This window comes from Mobula hypostoma, chromosome 31 (genome assembly GCF_963921235.1).
Source record: "Mobula hypostoma chromosome 31, sMobHyp1.1, whole genome shotgun sequence".
Taxonomy (NCBI): domain Eukaryota; kingdom Metazoa; phylum Chordata; class Chondrichthyes; order Myliobatiformes; family Myliobatidae; genus Mobula; species Mobula hypostoma.
Window position 1 is genome coordinate 5303661 of NC_086127.1, and position 21729 is coordinate 5325389.

The window sequence follows — 21729 nt, forward strand, 5'->3', positions numbered from 1 at the left end:
CCTTAAACTGAAAGCCACCCTGTCACTCTGAGTGAGCTGCAGAACTCAGTGGCTGCAACTGGAGGTGAAGTTCATGGCTCCACAATCTCTAAAGCCTTCCACATAAAGGGAACTTATGGAAAAGTGACAGGGGAGAAGTTTTGGCTAAAAAAACATATCCATGCCTGCAAAGCTAATAAAGACATCCTAAAAGAATATTATTATGATTATGAGGACACGCAGTCCCCTTTTATTGTCATTTAGCAATGCATGCATTAAGAAATGGTAAAAATGTTTTTCCAGAATGATATTACGAAAACACATGACAAACAGACTTAAAAACTAACAAAAACCACATAATTATAACATATAGTTACAACAGTGCAAAGCAATACTGTAATTTGATAAGAACAGACTATTGCACAGTAAAAGTCTCAAAGTCACTCGAAAGTCCCATCATCTCACGCAGACGGTAAACCTCCAGCGCCGCCAACTTGCCGATGCAGCATCCCGGAAGCATCCGACTCCGAGTCTGTCTGAAAAACTCCGAGCCTCCGACCACCTATTCGACACTGAGCACTGCGCACCATCTCTGCCGAGCGTTTCAACCCCAGCCCCGGCAACAGGCGATACGCAGAGCCGAGGATTTGGGGCCTTCGTCTCCGGAGATTCTCGATCGCACAGTAGCAGTGGCTGTGAAGCAGGAATTTCAGAAGTTACTCCAGATGTTCCTCTGCTCTTCTCACGGCAGTCCCCATCAAATCCGGATTGTGCACGGCACCCCTAGTTACAATATTGCCAATATTACCAGCTGTGAGAGATGGTTCAACTAGCTATAGGGAAAACGGGGATGTATACATTGGCATGCAAAAGTTTGGGCACCCTGGGTCAAAATTTCTGTTACTGTGAATAGCTAAGTGAGTAAAAGATGAACTGATTTCCAAATGGCATGAAGATGACACATTTCTTTAATATTTGAAACAAGAAAACTTTTTTATTTCTATCTTTTACAGTTTCAAAATAACAAGAAAGGAAAAGGGCCTGAAGCAGAAGTTTGGGCACCCTGCATGGTCAGTACTTAGTAACACTCCCTTTGGCAAGTATCAAAGCTTGTAAATGCTTTTTGTAGCCAGCTAAGTGTCTTTCAATTCTTGTTTGGGGGATTTTTGCACATTCTTCCTTGAAAAAGGCTTCGAGATCTGTGAGACTCTTGGGCCATCTTGCATGCAATGCTCTTTTGAGGTCTATCCACAGATTCTCGATGATGTTTAGGTCAGGGGACTGTGAGGGCCATGGCAAAACCTTCAGCTTGTGCCTTCATCACTATTTTAACTTCATCAGTCCACAGGACTTGTTTCCAAAATGCATCCAGCTTGTTTAGATGTTCCTCTGAATCTTTTGAATAGAACTTTTTGGCCGCAATGAGCAAAGGTATGTTTGGAGAAAAAAGGGGTGCAGAATTTCATGAAAAGAACCCCTCTCCAACTGTTAAGCACAGGGGTGGATCGATCATGCTTTGGGCTTGTGTTGCAGCCAGTGGCACGGGGAACATTTACTGGTGGAGGGAAGAATGAATTCAATTAAATACCAGAAAATTCTGGAAGCAAACATCACACCGTCTGTAAAAAGCCGAAGATGAAAAGAGGATGGCTTCTACAACAGGATAATGAACCTAAGCACACCTCAAAATCCACAATGGACTACCTCAAGAGGCACAAGCTGAAGGTTTTGCCATGGCCCTCACAGTCCCCTGACCTAAACATCATTGGGAATCTGTGGATAGACCTCAGAAGAGCATCGCATGCAAGACGGCCCAAGAATCTCAGAGAATTAGAAGCCTTTTGCAAGGAAGAATGTGCAAAAATCCCCCAAACAAGAATTGAAAGACTCTCAGCTGGCTACAAAAAGCATTTACAAGCTGTGATACTTGCCAAAGGGGGTGTTACTAAGTACTGACCATGCAGGGTGCCCAAACTTCTGTTTTAGGCCCTTTTCCTTTTTTGTTATTTTGAAACTGTAAAAGATGGGAATAAAAAAGTTTTCTTGCCTAAAATATTAAAGAAATGTGTCGTCTTCATGCCTTTTGGAAATCTGTTCATCTTTTACTCACTTGGCTATTCAGAGTAACAGAAATTTTGACCGGGGTGCCCAAACTTTTGCATGTCACTGTACTTTTGATCTGCAGACATTTCAGTTTTAGAATTGTTATTTTTCCACGCTTTATAATTTTCCCTGGTTTTTTGGCTCTGCTCTGAAAAAAAAAGCAGCATGTGATTCACAAATAAATATTCTCAGTTAAATCGATCAAAATCCCTGGCTGCAACACTCATTTATGTGAACAAGGTGTTGGGGGCTGAATACTTTTGCAAGGCACTGTAGAAAGACAGATAGATACATAAATAAATAATACTGAGAACATGAGATGTAGATTACTTGAAAGTGAGTCCATAGGTTGTGGAATCAGATTAGGATTGAGGTGAGTGAAGTTATCCCCACTGGACCAGCAGCCTGATGGTTGAAGTGTAACAATAATTCCTGAACCTGGTGATGTGAGACACAAGGCTCCTGTACCTCCTGCCCAATGGAAGCAGTGAGAAGAGAGCATGGTCTGGATGGTGGGGGTCACTGATGATGAATGCTGCTTTCCTTTGTCAACGATCCTTGTAGATGTGCTCAATGGCGGGGAGAGCTTTTCCTGTGCTGGATTGGGCTGTATCCACCACTTTTAACAGGCTTCTCCGTTATTGTGTACTGGTGTGGGACTGGAACAAATCAATCTTGAGGGGCCGGGACATCTTCTGCTCCTGCTGTGTTGTCTTCTTGTATAATGAGATGGAGGGGCCTCAGGAGCTAACTGTAGAGCAGGGAGTCCAGGTTTTATTCCACACGCTGATCAGTAGATCAAATAGCCACAGAAAACTGCCTCCGGGGGAATGTGGAGACAATATTGTGGGATTAGCGTCGGACCAGTGTCAATGGTGTTTGATGGTCAGCATGTACCCAGTGGGCCAAAGGGCCTGTTTCTGTGTTGTGTGACTCTGTGACTCTCTCTCCATTCCTCTCTCATCTCTGTCTATCACTTTCTCACTCTCCCCATTACCCCCAACACCTCACATTCAACCTGTGAACTTCAGAATCAGAATCAGGTTTATTATCACCGGCAGATGTTGTGAAATTTGTTAACTTTACAGCAGCAGTACAATGAAATAAAGGATAAATAGATATAAGGGGAAAAGACTGACAGTAATTATATAGATGTCTATTAAATGATTAAGGTAAAATAAGTATTGCAAAAGAAATAGACATTAAAAAGTAGTGAGTTACTGTTCCGGGGTTCACTGTCCATTTAGGAATCATATCATTTAGAGGAAGCAGGTGTTCCTGAATCACCGAGTGAGTGTCTTCAGGCTTCTGTATCTCTTCCCAACAGTAACAATGAGAAGAGGGCACGTCCTGGGTGGTGAGGATCCACAATGATGGGCGCTGCCTTCCTAAGGCACTTCTCCATGAAGATGTCTTGGAGACTACAGAGGCTGGTACACATGATGGAGCTGACTAATTTTATCAGCTTCTTGCAACCGAGATTGATCTTGTGCGGTGGCCACCCCATCGTTGTCGTCGTGGCTATCCCTCGAGGTTGAGGATGATGGTCTTCGTTCTGTTGATCTACTTATGGGCTCTCAAGTGGCTTATGAGTCCAGTCTTGGGTTTGAAAGTTCTTCCGCATTCAGGCCAGGTAGTTCCAGGTGGCAGATCGGGCTTTGGTTGTTGCTGCTTCTCTTTCCATTTTCTTCCCTTTTCTTCTAATTCTGCACATCTGTTGGCTTCGAAAGTTGCTGTTCCTTCTCGGATGATGGCTTGCCAGAGTTTCAAGTCCTTGGCATTGGTTTCCCAATTGTTGATATCGATGTTACATTTCTTCATGTTGGCTTTTAAGACGTCTTTGAATCTCTTCTGTTGTCTGCCTCTTTTACATTTGCTTTCTTAAAGCTGGGAGTAGAAGATTTGTTTCGGCAGATGTTCATCTTTCATCCGAACAACATGGTCGCTCCATCTTAGTTGATTCTTGATGACGTAGGCTTCAATGTTTGTTGTTTTTGTTTCATTTAGCACACTGACGTTGGTTCTTCTATCTTCCCAGCTGATATTTAAGATGTTTCGAAGACAGCGTTGATGGAACTTTTCAAGTGCCTTCAGAGGTCGTCGGTATGTTGTCCAGGTTTCCGATGCATACAGGAGAGTTGGGATTGCCACTGCATTGTACACTAACATTTTGGTGTCTGTTCGGATGTCATGATCATGAAAGACTCTTGTTCGGAGATGTCCAAAAGCTGTTCCAGCTCATCTAAGACGATGTTGGATCTCGTCGTTAAGGTCGATATTGGAGGAGAGGTGACTTAGGAGCACGGTGGGACTGATGGGCTGAAGGGTGTTCACTTCAATGCAGTGAGTCCTCGAGGTGAGGCGGACGAGCTTGCCGCTTGGGTCAGTACATGCAACTGTACACAGACATGGTTGTGAGAGGGACGGGGCTGGCAGCTGGGTCTTCGAGGTTGGGGGGAGTGGGGGGAATTGCGTTATTGATCAGGAAGAACCTCCACAACTGCACTCAGGACACATTGGAGGACTCAACCAACAGGGCATTTTCTAGAGCTTTCCTAACTTTGACACACTAAGCAGGTTCTCCAGAACCTAGAACTCTACAGGTTCCTTGATCCACAATGTTGTGCTGACCTTTTAACCTCCTCCAAGACTAGTCGAACTCGTCCCTCCTACACAACCACCCCCTCATTTTTCTTGCATCCATGTGCCTAAGAGTTTCGTAGCTGTCCCTAAAGTACCTTCCTCTACTGCCACCCCTGCAGATGGTTGTAGACTTAGCCAGTTCCATCACGGGCACAGTCCAACCCTCTCCCCACCATCGAGGACATCTTCAAAAGGGGCAGCATTACGAAGGCGACATCCATAGGTGTGAAGTGATTCACTTTGGAAGGTCGAATTAGCAGGATCCTTGGCCGTGTGGAAGAACAGAAGGATCTTGGGGTCCACGCCCACAGGTCCCTCAAGGTCACCCTACAAGTTAGTGGGGTGGTTAAGAAGGTGTCTGGCGCGCTGGCCTTCATCAGCTGCGGGGTTGAGTTCAATAGCGGCAAAGTACTGTGATGGTACAGCTCTATAAAACCCTGGCTGGACCACACTGGGAATATTACATTCTGTTCTGGTCCCCTCATTGTAGGAAGAATACCAGCATTTTCCTCTTTGGAGTGAAGGAGGATGAGAGGGGACTTGATGGAGGTGTACAAGAGGAGAGTTTGAGTGAGTGGAGTGAGTGAGGGCTTTTCTCTTTGGAGTGAAGGAGGATGAGAGGGGACTTGATGGAGGTGTACAAGATGGTAAGGGCATAGATCGAGTGAACAGCCAGAGACTGTTTCCCCAGGGAGGAAGCGGCTATTACCAGGGGGAGTCATTTTAAAGTGACTGGAAGAAAGTATGGGGTGGGATATCAGAGGTTAAGTTCTTTGCACAGAGAGTGGTGGGTGTGTGGAACAGACAGATACATTCGGGGGGGTTAACAAACTCATAGGTATGTGGATGTGGGAGCTTTAGAGAGAGTGCAGGATAGATTTACCAGGACAATGTCTGAATTAGAGAGCAGGTCTTGTGAGGAGAGTTTGAGTGAGTGGAGTGAGTGAGGGCTTTTCTCTTTGGAGTGAAGGAGGATGAGAGGGGACTTGATGGAGGTGTACAAGATGGTAAGGGCATAGATTAAGTGAACAGCCAGAGACTGTTTCCCCAGGGTGGACGTGGTTAATACCAGGGGGCATAATTATACGGTGATTGGAGGAAAGTGTTGGGGTGCTGTCAGAGGTAAGTTTTTTTTTTCCACACACAGAGGGTGGTGGGTGTGTGGATCGCTCTGCCAGGGGTGGTGGTAGGGGAAGGCACAGTAGGGACAATTTAAAGACACTTGGGCACATGGATGATAGAAAAATGGTGGGCTATATATATATGTATATGAGAGAAGGGTTAGATTGATCTTTGAGTAGGTTAAAAGTTTGGCACAGCAACATGAACTGAATGGCCTGTACTGTACTGTATGGCTTGATGTTCATCATTAGGGTCCCCCACCACCCAAGACAATCATTATTAACATCACAGGGGAGAGGGGGTACATCACTCAACGTTTTAGAAACAGCCTCTTCCCCCAAGATTTCTAAATGGTCGATGAACCTATGAATGCTACCTGCTGTTTTTCATAGAGTCGTAGAGAGGTACAGCACAGAAACAGACTTTACACTCTATTTATAGAAACATAGAAAACCTACAGCACAATACAGGCCCTTTGACCCACAAAGCTGTGCTGAACATGTACTTACTATAGAAATTTACCTAGGGTTAACAATAGCCCTCTATTTTTCTAAGCTCCACGTACCTGTCCAGGAGTCTCTTAGAAGACCCTATCGTATCCACCTCCAGCACCGTTGCCGGCAGCCCCTTCCACGCAATCACCACCCTCTGCGTTAAAAAAAACAAACTCAGTCCTGACATCTCCTCTGTACCTACTCCCAAGCACTTTAAAATTGTGTCCTCTCATGCTAGCCATCTTAGCCCTGGGAAAAAGCCACTGACTATCCACACGATCAATGCCTCTCATCATTCTATACATCTCTATCAGGTCACCTCTCATCCTCCGTCACTCCAAAGAGAAAAGGCTGAGTTCACTCAACTTATTCTCATAAGGCATGCTCCCCAATCCAGGCAACATCCTTATTTAATTGTTGTATTCCTGTTGTAGTTTTCTGTCTCTCACTGTACAAAAGCACACATTTCTCGACGTGATGGCACTGGGCTTGTACTCGCTGGGGTTTAGAAGGATGGGGGGAGAGTTCTCATGAAGACCCATCAAGCCTTTATCTTGATATTTCATGCTCTCGTTATTTATGGCTACTTATTTGCATTTGTTGTCTTCTATGCTCTTGCTCTTTTATTGATTCTGTTTACAGTTACCGTTCTATAGATTTGTTCAGTTGGCCACAGTAAAAAGAATCTCAGAGCTGTATATGGTGACATGTATGTACTCTGATAATAAATTCTACTTTGAACGTTGAAATACCGACAGGCCTGGACAGAGTGGACATGGAGAGGATGTTTGCTATAGTGGGAGAGTCTAGGTCTAGAGGGCACAGACTCAGACTACACGGACATCCCTTTAGAGCAGAGATGAGTGCAAATTCCCTTAGCCAGAATGTGTGGAATTCGGATGGTTGTAGAGGCCGAGTCACGGTACGGTAATGTGTGGGTTCGCACAACGCTGTGCTTCACCAACAAACTGGGTTCACTACCTGTCGCTGTCTGGAAGGAGTTTGTACATTCGCCCCTCGGCCGCATGGGTTTCTCCTGGTGCTCTGCCTTCCTCCCACAGTCCAATGATGTACCGGTTCATAGGTTAATGGGTCATTCAAAAATTATCCCATAATTAGGCGAGGGTTAAGTTGGTGGCTGCATCTCAAACAATCAATAAATATTTCAAGCACAGGGCGAGAGGGTTCTTGATTAAATCAGTCAAGGTGTCAAAGGTTACGGGGAGAAGGCAGGATTATGGAGATCAGAAAGGTAATAAATCAGCCATGATGGAATGGCAGAGCAGACTTGATAGGCCGGTGGCCTAATTCTGTTCCTATCTCTCATGGTCACTTGTTTACCACGTTTTGATTCTGGAACCAGTCTCACCACACAGCTCCTTCTCTGCTCCCTGATATATCATTACGAATGATTTTGGGTCAGTCTCACCACACATCTCCCTCTCTGCTCGGAGAAGGAAGTCTGAGAATTGGAGCGCAAGTGCAGAGGAAGCCATTTTGGGATTTTTCGGATTTTTTTTCCATCAGCGTTCAGAGAGGCGGGACTGCGCAGGCGTGTGACGTCGGGCAGTGAAGCACGGAAGATTTAAAAGGAACAGAGCCTTATACAGTGGGCAGCGTAGTTTGTGGGCGGCGGAGTGAGCTGGGAGCAGAGTGAAGGCTTAAGGGCTTCGGCTCAACGGGCTTAAGCAGAAACGGGCGAGGCGAAGAGGGTTTGGTATTAATTTTTTGTTGTTATTTGAGGAGAGGGGCAGTATGAGTGAGAAGGCAGTTTGTTATTCTCAGTGCCGGATGTGGGAGATCCTGGAGTCTCCAAGCCTCCCGTACGTCCACATCTGCGCCAGGTGCGCCGAGATGCAGCTCCTAAGGGACCGTGTTAGGGAACTGGAGATGCAGCTCGATGACCTTCGTCTGGTCAGGGAGAGTGAGGAGGTGATAGAGAGGAGTTACAGGCAGGTGGTCACACCGGGGCCACAGGAGGCAGACAAGTGGGTCATGGTTAGGAGGGGGAAGGGTCAGATACTAGAGAGTACCCCTGTGGCTGTGCCCCTTGACAATAAGTACTCCTGTTTGAGTACTGTTGGGGGGTGCAGCTTACCTGGGGGAAGCAACAGTGGCCGTGCCTCTGGCACAGAGTCCGGCCCTGTAGCTCAGAAGGGTAGGGAAAGGAGGAGGAGGGCAGTTGTAATAGGAGACTCAATAGTAAGGGGGTCAGATAGGCAATTCTGTGGACGCAGTCCAGAGACCCGGATGGTAGTTTGCCTCCCTGGTGCCAGGGTCCAGGATATTTCTGATCGCGTCCAAGATATCCTGAAGTGGGAGGGTGAGGATCCAGAGGTCGTGGTACATATAGATACCAATGACATAGGTAGGAAAAGGGAAGGGGTCCTGAAAGGAGAATATAGGGAGTTAGGAAGGGAGTTGAGAAAAAGGACCGCAAAGGTAGTAATCTCGGGATTAGTCCCTGTGCCACGCGACAGTGAGAGTAGGAATGCGATGAGGTGGAGGATAAATGCGTGTCTGAGGGATTGCAGCAGGGGGCAGGGATTCAAGTTTTTGGATCATTGGGACCTCTTTTGGCGCAGGCGTGACCTGTACAAAAGGGACGGGTTACACTTGAATCCTAGGGGGACCAATATCCTGGCAGGGAGATTAGCGAGGGCTACTGAGATGACTTTAAACTAGAATGGTTGGGGGTGGGAATCAAATTAAAGAGACGAGGAGAGAGGAGGTTAGTTCACAACAGGGGGATGGGAACAAGTGCAGAGAGACAGCGGGGTGTAAAATGAGGGAAGAAGGAAAAAGTAGTAAGGTGAAAAGTAAAAGTGGCAGGCCGGCAAATCCAGGGCAAGCATCAAAAAGAGCCACTTTTCAACATAATTGTATAAGGGCTAAGAGCGTTGTAAAAGCGAGCCTGAAGGCTTTGTGTGTCAATGCAAGGAGCATTCGTAACAAGGTGGATGAATTAAAAGTGCAGATTGTTATTAATGAATATGATATAGTTGGGATCACAGAGACATGGCTCCAGGGTGACCAAGGATGGGAGCTCAACACTCAGGGATATTCAATATTCAGGAGGGATAGACATGAAAGAAAAGGAGGTGGGGTAGCATTAAAGGGTTCACGGTGGATATGCAATGGCAAGCATTTAAAGATCGCATGGATGAACTACAACAATCATTCATCCCAGTTTGGCAAAAGAATAAATCAGGGAAGGTAGTGCACCCGTGGCTGACAAGGGAAATTTGGGATAGTATCAATTCCAAAGAAGAAGCATACAAATTAGCCAGAAAAAGCTGTTCACCTGAGGACTGGGAGAAATTCAAAGTCCAGCAGAGGAGGACAAAGGGCTTAATTCGGAAAGGGAAAAAAGATTATGAGAGAAAACTGGCAGGGAACATAAAAACTGACTGTAAAAGCTTTTATAGATATGTGAAAAGAAAAAGATTGGTTAAGACAAATGTAGGTCCCCTACAGACAGAAACAGGTGAATTGATTATGGGGAACAAGGACATGTCAGACCAATTGAATAACTACTTTGGTTCTGTCTTCACTAAGGAGGATATAAATAATCTTCCGGAAATAGTAGGGGACAGAGGGTCTAGTGAGATGGAGGAACTGAGGGAAATACATGTTAGTAGGGAAGTGGTGTTAGGTAAATTGAAGGGATTAAAGGCAGATAAATCCCCAGGGCCAGATGGTCTGCATCCCAGAGTGCTTAAGGAAGTAGCCCAAGAAATAGTGATAATTTTTCAAAACTCTTTAGATTCTGGACTAGTTCCTGAGGATTGGAGGGTGGCTAATGTAACCCTGCTTTTTAAAAAAGGAGGGAGAGAGAAACCGGGGAACTATAGACTGGTTAGCCTAACATTGGTGGTGGGGAAAATGCTAGTGTCAGTTATCAAAGAGACGATAACAGCACATTTGGAAAACGATGAAATCATCGGACAAAGTCAGCATGGATTTGTGAAAGGAAAATCATGTCTGACGAATCTCATAGAATTTTTTGAGGATGTAACTAGTAGAGTGGATAGGGGAGAACCAGTGGATGTGGTATATTTGGATTTTCAAAGGCTTTTAACAAGGTCCCACACAGAAGATTAGTGTGCAAACTTAAAGCACACGGTATTGGGGGTAAGGTATTGGTGTGGATGGAAAATTGGTTGGCAGACAGGAAGCAAAGAGTGGGAATAAACAGGACCTTTTCAGAATGGCAGGCAGTGACTAGTGGGGTACCGCACGGTTCAGTGTTGGGACCCCAGTTGTTTACAATATATATTAATGACTTGGATGAGGGAATTAAATGCAGCAACTCCAAGTTTGCGGATGACACGAAGCTGGGCGGCAGTGTTAGCTGTGAGGAGGATGCTAAGAGGATGCAGGGTGACTGGGATAGGTTAGGTGAGTGGGAAAATTCATGGCAGATGCAATTTAATGTGGATAAATGTGAAGTTATCCACTTTGGTGGCAAAAAAAGGAAAACAGATTATTATCTGAATGGTGGCCGATTAGGAAAAGGGGAGGTGCAACGAGACCTGGGTGTCATTATACACCAGTCATTGAAAGTGGGCATGCAGGTACAGCAGGCGGTGAAAAAGGCGAATGGTATGCTGGCATTTATAGCAAGAGGTTTCGAGTACAGGAGCAGGGAGGTACTACTGCAGTTGTACAAGGCCTTGGTGAGACCACACCTGGAGTATTGTGTGCAGTTTTGGTCCCCTAATCTGAGGAAAGACATCCTTGCCATAGAGGGAGTACAAAGAAGGTTCACCAGATTGATTCCTGGGATGGCAGGACTTTCATATGATGAAAGACTGGATGAACTAGGCTTATACTCGCTGGAATTTAGAAGATTGAGGGGGGATCTTATTGAAATGTATAAAATCCTAAAGGGATTGGACAGGCTAGATGCAGGAAGATTGTTCCCAATGTTGGGGAAGTCCAGAACGAGGGGTCACAGTTTGAGGATAGAGGGGAAGCCTTTTAGGACCGAGATTAGGAAAAACTTCTTCACACAGAGAGTGGTGAATCTGTGGAATTCTCTGCCACAGGAAACAGTTGAGGCCAGTTCATTGGCTATATTTAAGAGGGAGTTAGATATGGCCCTTGTGGCTACGGGGGTCAGGGGGTATGGAGGGAAGGCTGGGGCGGGGTTCTGAGTTGGATGATCAGCCATGATCATAATAAATGGTGGTGCAGGCTCGAAGGGCCGAATGGCCTACTCCTGCACCTATTTTCTATGTTTCTATGATATATCATTACTAATAGACCTGTTGCTGATGCTGGAATGACTCTAACACACCTTTCCCTTCTGTACGCTGCAGGCTGTGGGCCAGTGGCCAGTCGGACAACGCCTTCAACAGGACCCTGAGGATGGTGGAGAACTGCGGGGTGCTGAGCCAGCGCGGGTGGCGGGACGAGGCCTGTGCCCGCAAGTTGCCCACCATCTGTGAGAAGAGCGCCGTCCGGCTGCACCTCATCTTCCAGCGGGCACGTCGTGGCTGAGCGAGACAGACCGTCCCCAGTCCGCTCTTCGGTCATGGGAACTGGCGGCTTGCTGTGGACATCCTGAATCTACTCTCCCCACGGTGCAAATTGGGGTACCCACTCTCCTCACTGCTTTCCCCAGAAGAAGACTGGGCATGCACCCTGACTCTTTTCTTGTTTGGCTGCAGCATAAACAACCCCTACCCCTGACTTTGCTCTCCCCCAGGAAATCCACCGAGTCTACACGCACAGGGGTGGGGAACGGGACACCCCTGACTCTGATCTCCCCTGGGATGGGACCCTCACCCACCCCCTCACTCTGCTCTCATCTTCCTGGGATGGGACCCCACCAACCCCTCACTCTGCTCTGATCTCCCTGGGATGGGACCCTCACCCACCCCCCCTCACTCTGCTCTGATCTCCCTGGGATGGGACCCTCACTCACCCCCTCACTCTGCTCTGATCTCCCTGGGATGGGACCCTCACCCCACCCCCTCACTCTGCTCTGATCTCCCTGGGATGGGACCCTCACCCACCCCCTCACTCTGCTCTGATCTCCCTGGGATGGGACCCTCACTCACCCCCTCACTCTGCTCTGATCTCACTGGAATGGGACCCTCACCCCACCCCCTCACTCTGCTCTGATCTCACTGGAATGGGACCCTCACCCAGCCCCTCACTCTGCTCTGATCTCCCTGGGATGGGACCCTCAACCCCTCCCTCTGCTCTGATCTCCCTGGGATGGGACCCTCACCCAGCCCCTCACTCTGCTCTGATCTCCCTGGGATGGGACCCTCACTCACCCCCTCACTCTGCTCTGATCTCACTGGAATGGGACCCTCACCCCACCCCCTCACTCTGCTCTGATTTCCCTGGGATGGGACCCTCACCCACCCCCTCACTCTGCTCTGATCTCACTGGAATGGGACCCTCAACCCCTCCCTCTGCTCTGATCTCCCTGGGATGGGACCCTCACCCAGCCCCTCACTCTGCTCTGATCTCCCTGGGATGGGACCCTCACCCACCCCCTCACTCTGCTCGGACAGGCGATTTCCTCTGACTGCTTTCCCCTGCCCCTCTCGGACAGCTCACCCCAGCGTGATGGAGAATGCTTTAGATCTCCTGAATATTATAATTAATTTGTTAATCTGTTAATTATTATATGTTGAAATGTGTCTATAAAACAGGTTAAAAGTTGCTGTAATCGTGTTACTTCCCCCTCTCCTCACCTGTTCTCCGCCCTTCCACCTCCTGCAGCAAAAGGGTGCTGTCTCTGGGCTGTGGGGGTTTGGTGATAGTGACCACGGACACGGTCTTAATGTCCTCGGAAAGTACAGTACAGACGCAGGCCCTTCAGCCCATCGAATCCATGCTAGACCATCGACCTGCAGCTGAGCCATTGCGTTCCCATCCATGGTCCGCTCGTATCGTGGAGGTGGAAACTCCACTCAGACAGCAGGGCAACGCGAGTGCGTGGCCCAAATCCCGAAATGGCGGGGGGTGGGCGAGGTGGTTCAAACTCCATGGCCGGGTTTGACACCCCTCATCCGCTCCCGGACCCGACCTGCCCACGGAAACGCCAGGGTGTTGAGCAAAGGGTGTTAAATTTGTTCCGAGCCAGTGAACTGCAACCCAGGTGTGGTGAGTCGGAGGACCCGGGCTTTGGTGTGCAGACTCGCTGTACCTGACGGATCGGTGCAAGGCCCTGACGGATCGGTGCGCGGCCCTGACGGATCGGTGCGCGGCCCTGACGGATCGGTGCGAGGCCCTGACGGATCGGTGCGAGGCCCTGACGGATCGGTGCGTGGCCCTGACGGATCGGTGCGCGGCCCTGACGGATCGGTGCGAGGCCCTGACGGATCGGTGCGCGGCCCTGACGGATCGGTGCGAGGCCCTGACGGATCGGTGCGCGGCCCTGACGGATCGGTGCGAGGCCCTGACGGATCGGTGCGAGGCCCTGACGGATCGGTGCACGGCCCTGACGGATCGGTGCGAGGCCCTGACGGATCGGTGCGCGGCCCTGACGGATCGGTGCGAGGCCCTGACGGATCGGTGCGCGGCCCTGACGGATCGGTGCGAGGCCCTGACTGATCGGTGCACGGCCCTGACGGATCGGTGCGAGGCCCTGACGGATCGGTGCGCGGCCCTGACGGATCGGTGCGAGGCCCTGACGGATCGGTGCGCGGCCCTGACGGATCGGTGCATGGCCCTGACAGATCGGTGCGCGGCCCTAACGGATCGGTGCGCGGCCCTGACGGATCGGTGGGCGGCGTCCTCTGGTGCCACGGTGAGGTTGCGAAAGCGACACCTCCCCCTGTGTTCGGCTCGCCTCCAATCTGACGACATGAACATCAATTTCTCCACCGTCTGGTAATGGCTCTCGCCTCCCCTTTCTCTCTTCCACCATTGCCCTCTCTCCCCTGCTCCTCACCTACCCGTCATCTCCACCTCCTCCTTCCCTTTCTCCCGCGTTGCACTTTTCAGTGTCCTCATCCAGCCCCTTTCCCCTTCCACCTATCATTGTCCCAATCCCTTCCTTCATTCCCCCGTCCCGAACATTGATCCAGTCCAGTGCCACCGCGTTGATCCTGACCGGCAGATCCGCCGCGGCCGCGGTCCCCAGGCGGCGAGTGGCAAACGGTGCTGGAAGTCACAGCGACACGGACAAAATGCTGGAGGAACTCAGCAGGCCAGGAGAAGAGTAAACCGTCCCGATGAAGGGTTTCATCGACTTTTCCTTGGATGCCGCCTGGCCCGCTGAGTTCCTCCAGCATTTTGTATGTAAGGCAGCCAGAGGTGCAGATGGTGAGGCCGCACTGTCCTCGGGCCAGGGTCACGGCCGGCACTAAATTCACTGGAGAAACCACACGCTATGGACACTGGACATTTCCTGGATTGGAGGGCATACCTCGTGAGGATAGGTTGAGTGAACTCGGCCTTTTCTCCTTGGAGTGACGGAGAATGAGAGGTGACCTGATAGAGGTGTATAAGATGATGAGCGGCATTGATCGTGTGGATAGTCAGAGGCTTTTCCTCAGGGCTGAAATGGTTAGCACGAGAGGGCACAGTTTTAAGGTGCTTGGAAGTAGGTACAGAGGAGATGTCAGGGGTAGGTTTTTTACACACAGAGTGGTGGGTGTGTGGAATGGGCTGCCGGTGACAGTGGTGGAGGCGGACACAATAGGGTCTTTTCAAAGACTCTTAGATAGGTACATGGAGCTTAGAAAAACAGAGGGCTCTGGGGTAGGGAAATTCTAGGCAGTCTCTAAGAGTAGGCACAACATTGTGGGCCGGTAATGTGCTGTAGGTTTCTATGGTCGATGTTCTATTACTAAACACATTCTTCGGGCATGAAGGCGGAATCGCGTTTCAGCTAACAATCAAGAATGCGGTGGGAGTCGGTGCATTGGGACTGATCAACAGCTCAGAAACGGTGAACCCTCTCTGGCGTCCGTTCCCCTATCTATCTCAGAATCAGGTTTATTATCACCAGCATGTTTTGTGGAATTTGTTAATTTAGCAGCAGAAGTAGAATAATAATAATAAATAAGTAAATCAGTTACAGTATTCATATATTGAATAGATTAAATATCGTGCAAAAATAGAAATAATATATATTTTAAAGATGAGGTAGTATTCAAGGGTTCAATGTCCATTCAGGAATCGGATGGCAGAGGGGAAGAAGCTGTTCCTGAATCGCTGAGTGTGTGCCTTCAGCCTTCTGTACCTCCTACCTGATGGTCACAGTGAGAAAAGGGCATGTCTTGGTGCTGGAGGTCCTTAATAACAGATGCTGCCTTTCTGAGACACCGCTCAATGAAGATGTCCTGGGGACTTTGTAGGCTAGTACCCAAGATGGAGCTGACTAAATTTACAACCTTCTGCAGCTTCATTTGGTCCTGTGCAGTAGCCACCCACCCCCCACCCCCAATACCAGACAGTGATCAGCCTGACAGAATGCTCTCCACAGTACATCTATAGAAGTTTCTGAATGTATTTGTTGACATACCAGATCTCTTCACACTCCTCATGAAGTATAGTCACTGTCTTGCCTTCTTTATAACCGCATCAGTATGTTGGGACCAGGTTCGATCCTCAGAGATCTTGACACCCAGGAACTTGAAACTGCTCATTCTCTCCACTTCAATGTGTTCCTTCGTCTTACCCTTCCTGAAGTCCACAATCAGCTCTTTCATTTTACTGATGTTGAGTGCCAGGTTGTTGCTGTGGCACCTCTCTGCTAGTTAGCATATCTCACTCCTGTACGTCCTCTCGTCACCGTCTGAGATTCTACCAACAATGGTTGTATTGTCAACACATTTATAGATGGTGTTTGAGCTGTGCCTAGCCACACAGTCATATGTATATAGAGAGTAGAGCAGTGGGCTAAGCACACACCCCTGAGGTGTGCAGATCTACCTGTCTATCCATATATGTCTATCCATCTGTCTGCCATCTATCTATATCTGTCTATCTATCTACCAATGTCTGTCTGTTTGTCTATCTAACTATATATATCTATATCTTTCTGTCTATCTAGCTGTCTGTCTATCTATCCATCTATCTGTTCTGGGACCCCTGTTCTTGGTGATTTTTATTTTCACACATGGCTTGGACGAGGGAATAAGAGGGTGGGTTAGTAAGTTTGCAAGTGACAGGAATGTTGGTGGATTTGTGGTTCGTCAGACTGATAGGTTACAACGGGACGTTGACAGGATGCAGAGCGGTGCTGCAACGTGGCAGATTGAGGTCAATCCAGAAAGGGGTGAAGATATACCCTTTGCAAGGGCGAACAAGAATGCAGGGTTATGGCAGAGTTCTGGACACGGAGAAGGAACGGAGGGATGTTGGAATCCACATCTACAAATCAATCAAAGTTGCTCCGCAAGCTGACGGGATGGTTACGAAGGCGTGTGATGTGCTGACCTTCACTAGTCAGGGGACGGAGTTCCAGAGCAGCGACGTCTATAAAACCCCGGCAAACCGCACTTGCTGCGATGTGTTCAGCTTTGGTCGCCTCATTATAGGAAGCTTGTGGAAGCTTTGGAGAGGGCGCGGAGCAGGTCTACCAAGATGTTGCCTGGAGGAGATATGAGGAATGGCTCAGCAAGCCATTCTCTTCTGACCGGAGGAGGGTGTGATGTGACTTGATAAGGACGAGGGTAATGGCGGACATGAGACTGCGTAATTTTAAGGTAATTGGAGGAAATATAAGGGGCATGTTTGAGGTGAGTTTTTTTTTAATCACATAGAGTGATAGAAAGGTGAATCGCACTGCCAGGCGTGGTGGTACAGGGAGATGCATTAGAGTGATGGAAAGGTGAATCACACTGCCAGGCGTGGTGGTACAGGAAGATGCATTAGAGTGATGGAAAGGTGAATCACACTGCCAGGCGTGGTGGTACAGGGAGATGCATTAGAGGCATTTTAGAGACTTTTTGAGAGGCATGTCTGCTGTGTAGGAGGATTTAGGTTGGTCATGGATTAGATCTATATAGGTTGACACAACATCATGGGTCAAGGGGCCTGTACTGGTCTGTGCCAATCCATGTCCTGTGTACCACTTTCCAAATGGGGCTCACAAAGAGATATCAGTCACAACACGATGAGCTGACTCTTGAACTCAGCGCCCCGAGTGACGAAGGCCAGCGTGCCTGCGCCCTTCTTTCCCACCTCATCCACTTTTTTTCCCCAGGTTGAGTGAGATCGCGGCTCCGATGATGCCTTTGCTCCACGCCTCTGCGCTAATTCGAAGTTCCTTGTTTCCCTTCATAACTGAAGGTCACCCTCGGCCTGCTGCCGGCTTGAACAACAAAACGCAGGGCTGATGGAAATTACGGCAGAGAAGTCAGAGACTGGGTTTGATCCAGACAAGTGTGAGTTCCTGCTGTTTGGGGGGGGATGGCGGGGGGGTCGGGTGGGTGTATCAGGTGCAAGAGGACATCATACAGTAAACTGCTGGACCTTTAGGAGCCTGAATCAAGGGACTCGTCCTGGTCAGGACATTTGTGAACTGGCTTTTAGAGTCACGGAGTCATAGCACACTGCACCAGGCCACTCGGCCCATCTAGTCCATGCCGAACTATTAATCTGCATTGTCCAATAGACCAGCACCCGGACTACAGCCCTCCACCCCCTCCCATCCACGCACCTATCCAAATTTCTCTTAAGTGTTAAAATTGAAGCTGCGTCCACCACTTCAGCTGGCAACTCGTTCCACTCTCTCACCACCCTTCCGAGTGAAGAAGTTCCCCCCATGTCCCCCTTAAATATTTCACCTTTCACCCTTAACCCATGACCTCTCCTTCCAGTTTGTACTCAGAGGTTGTTGAATGTAATTTTGAAAGAGGAGGGTTTTTTTTGCCCCCTGAAGGTCCACATCTCACATCTCCCTGAAAGTTTGGAGATAATTTGGTGGCATAGCAAGCAAGACATGCAGTACACGTGCCTTCATCCGCGAGGGCACTTTAATATAAAACCAGGCAATCACTTCAGAGCTGTATAAAGCATGAGGTACAGGGAAAGGACAGAAGTACAGAAAGTGGATAAGACCAGAAGATATGGGAGCAGAATTAGGCCATTCGGCCCATCGGGCCTGCTCCGCCACTTCATGAAGGCCGATCAATTTTTGCCATAGAAGGAGTACAAAGAAGGTTCACCAGATTGATTCCTGGGATGGCAGGACTTTCATATGAAGAAAGACTGGATGAACTGGGCTTGTACTTGTTGGAATTTAGAAGATTGAGGGGGGATCTGATTGAAACGTATAAAATCCTAAAGGGATTGGACAGGCTAGATGCAGGAAGATTGTTCCCGATGTTGGGGAAGTCCAGAACGAGGGGTCACAGTTTGAGGATAAAGGGGAAGCCTTTTAGGACCGAGATTAGGAAAAACTTCTTCACACAGAGAGTGGTGAATCTGTGGAATTCTCTGCCACAGGAAACAGTTGAGGCCAGTTCATTGGCTATATTTAAGAGAGAGTTAGATATGGCCCTTGTGGCTACGGGGATCAGTGGGTATGGAGGGAAGGCTGGGGCGGGGTTCTGAGTTGGATGATCAGCCATGATCATAATAAATGGCGATGCAGGCTCGAAGGGCCGAATGGCCTACTCCTGCACCTATTTTCTATGTTTCTATGTTTCTATTTTCCCTCTCAGCCCCAATCTCCTGCCTTCTCCCCGACCAATCAAGAATCTATCAACCTCTGCCTTAAATAAACCCAAATGACTTGGCGACAGTGATGAATTCCACAGATTCACTACTCCCTGGCAAAAGAAATTCCTCCTCACCTCCGTTCTAAAAGGACGCCCCACTATTCTGAGGCTGTGTCCTCTGGTCCTAGACTCTCCCACCAGAGGAAACACTCCCTCCACATCTACTCTATCGAGGCCTTTCAACGTTCCATAGGTTTCGATGAGATCCTCCCTCATCCTCATGAATTCCAGTGAGTAAAGGCCCAGAGCCATCTAATGCAGCTCAAATGACAAGCCTTTCAATCCCAGAATAATTTTCATCAATCTCCATTGAACCCTCTCCAATGTCAGCACGCCCTTTCTTACCTTAGGAGCTCAAAGTTGCTCACAATGCTCCCCGTGAGGTCTCCCCAGTGATTTATAAAACCCCCACATAACATCCTCGCTTTTATATTCCAGTCCTCTCGAAATGAATGATAACATCACATTTGCCTTCCTCGCTGCCAACTCAACCTGCAAATTAACCTTCAGCGAATCCTGATGGAATGTGCTAGAAAGTCTGTGAATCCTGTAGAATTTTCTCTATTTTTTTGCATAAATATGACCTGAAATGTGATTGGATTTTCACTTGTCCTAAAACTAGATAAAGAGAACCTAATTAAATAAATAACATGAAATATTATACTTGTTCATTTATTTATTGAGAAAAGCGATTGAATATTACATGTATGTGAAACTCTGGGGTAATGCCTTCTACAAAAGCTATTTGGATTCAGGTGTTCCAATCAGTGAGATTAGATTGGAGGTGTGGGTTGTGGAGGTGCTCTGCCCTATAAAATAGTCACACAAATTCAGGTTACTGACAGAGCCTGTTCTTCTCAAGAATATCTCTTTAGGTGCACCATGCCTCGATCGAAACAACATTCAGAGGAACTTGGAAGAAGAATTGTAGAGATGCATGAATCTGGAAAAGGCTACACAAGCATTTCTAAAGACCTGGGTGTTCATCAGCCCACAGTAAGAAAAATTGTCTTCAAATGGAAGAAATTCAGTACTGTTGCTACTGTCCCTAGGGGTGGGCTTTCTGCAAATATCACACCAAAAGCACAATATGCAACGTTGAAGGAGATGAAAAAGAACCCGGGATAACAGCAAAAGACCTGCAGAAATCTCTAGAACTTGCTAAAGTCTTTGTTCATGTGTCCACTATAAGAAAAACACTGAACAAGAATGGTGTTCATGTAAGGACACCTCAGAGGAAACCAGTGCCCTCCAAAAAGAAAACATTGCTGCTCGTCTCAAGTTTGTAAAAGATGACTCTCACAGCTATCTGGACTATTCTTCTTCTCACCCTGTCTCTTGCAAAAATGACATCCCCTTCTCGCAATTCTTCCGTCTCCGTCGCATCTGCTCTCAGGATGAGGCTTTTCATTCCAGAACGAGGGAGATGTCCTCCTTTTTTAAAGAAAGGGGCTTCCCTTCCTCCACCAGCAACTCTGCTCTCAAACGCATCTACCCCATTTCACGCACATCTGCTCTCACTCCATCCTCCCGCCACCCCACTAGGGATAGGGTTCCCCTTGTCCTCACCTACCACCCCACCAGCCTCCGGGTCCAACATTTAATTCTCCATAACTTCTGCCACCTCCAACGGGATCCCACCACTAAGCACATCTTTGCCTTTCGCTCCCAATGCGACTCCCTTGTCCATTCTCTCCCCACCGATCTCCCTCCTGACACTTATCCTTGTAAGTGGAACAAGTGCTACACATGCCCTTACACTTCCTCCCTCACTACCATTCAGGGCCCCAGACAGTCCTTCCAGGTGAGGCGACACTTCACCTGTGAGTCGGCTGGGGTGATATACTGCGTCTGGTACTCCCTATGCGGCCTTCTATATATTGGCGAGACCCGACGCAGACTGGGAGACCGTTTCGCTGAACACCTACGCTCTGTCTGCCAGAGAAAGCAAGATCTCCCAGTGGCCACATATTTTAATTCCACGTCCCATTCCTATTCTGATATGTCTATCCACGGCCTCCTCTACTGTAAAGATGAAGCCACACTTAGGTTGGAGGAACACTTTATATTCCGTCTGGATAGCCTCCAACTGGTAGACATGAACATTGACTTCTCAAACTTCCGCTAATGCCCCACCTCCCCCTCGTACCCCATCCAGTATTTATTTATTTATGTACACATATTCTTTTCCTCTCTTTCCTTTTTTCCCCCTCTGTCCCTCTCACTATACCCCTTGCCCATCCTCTGGGCTTCCCCCCTCCCCCTTTTCTTTCTCCCTGGACCTCCTGTCCCATGATCCTCTCATATCCCCTTTGCCAATCACCTGTCCAGCTCTTGGCTCCATCCCTCCCCCTCCTCCTATCATTTCGGATCTCCCCCTCCCCCTCCCACTTTCAAATCTCTTACTCGCTCTTCCTTCAGTTAGTCCTGACGAAGGGTCCCGGCCTGAACCGTCGACTGCACCTCTTCCTAGAGATGCTGCCTGGCCTGCTGCGTTCACCAGCAACTTTGATGTGTGTTACCTGGATGTTCTAAGTGCTTCTGGGACAATGTTCTGTGGACAGATGAGACAAAAGTTGAACTTTTTGGCAGAAATGCGTATTTCCCTGTTTGGAGGAAAAAGGACACTGCACACCAACACCAAAACCTCATCCCAACTGTGAAGCATGGTGGAAGGAGCATCATGG